Below are 1,136 nucleotides of genomic sequence, written 5' to 3' on the forward strand. Positions count from 1 at the left end.
GGGCGAGGCCAGGGAATCTGTGGACCACAGCGGCCGCGGGAGCCTGAGGAGCGAGTGGCCTCCCTCGTCACCGTGCAGACAGGCCACAGGCCGCTCGGCCACAGGACTGGCTCCTGCAGGGCCCGGACGTGGCAGGGCGGGGGTCACAGATATGTGTGAGCAGTGAAGTGTGCCAGGGGTGGTGATCCTGGATGGCGGCCCTTTTTCCTTGCCAAACCTTGGTGCCCTTAGCAGTCAAGGGATAAACTACTATTTGGGTTCAACAGGATCATTATAATTAAATGAGACAGTTAATGAGAGGCTTAACACAGTGCCTGGCACAGAGTAAGCGTTCAGCTCACTGCACTTACCAATTTAACTCTAACAAATTGCCTGTTGCTCTACCATGACCATTGATGGGATTATCATCATCCATTTCTCAAGGGCCACCATATGATAATGGTCACCTTTGAGTTTCACAAAATCCAAGGGGGTAGAAGGGGGGGGGGGAGCTATCGTGTCTTTTTCACAGATGGGGAAACCGAGGCTCACTGTCAGTGTCCAAGTGGCAGAGCCAGTACTAGACCTTGAGTCTCCTATGCCACTAAAACCCACTTCCCACCAGCCCACCCCCACCCGCAATCACATCAAGCCCATGTCCCAAGTGGGTTTGGTGGGGCCTGCTGTTTCCCCAATGCTGAGCCCCAGGTCTGCTTCATGTTTGGCACCGAGTCTTTCACATGGATAAATGCCATGGCACCATTTGAGAAATGGAGGGAAATGAAGGACAACAGGTACGTGTGGGCATACACAAGTCACTGCAGCACGTGTGGGGTGAGGGGAAGTAGTCCCAGATCGCTGGCCAGGAAGCCCTTGGATCTAGGTCTTCAGAGCCGTCTTCAGTGCCGACACACTGGCGTTGCCTCAGTGAATCACCCAGAAATGACATCAAACTCATGCTGGGTGAAAAGGCGCCCTGGCCTTCCACCAGGGGACCCGAAGACCGTTATCCTCCCGCTCTTGGTGGTGCACCCTGGGACGTGGCCTGGCCAGGCCAGTGGTCACTGCTTTCAGTACCAAAGTGCAGAAGCTGCTGGATGCTGCACCTCCCACCCAGCCATTTTCCTGGCCACCAGGTCACTCCACCCAAGTGCTGC

This window comes from Dasypus novemcinctus, chromosome 9, assembly GCF_030445035.2.
Source record: "Dasypus novemcinctus isolate mDasNov1 chromosome 9, mDasNov1.1.hap2, whole genome shotgun sequence".
Lineage (NCBI taxonomy): Eukaryota > Metazoa > Chordata > Mammalia > Cingulata > Dasypodidae > Dasypus > Dasypus novemcinctus.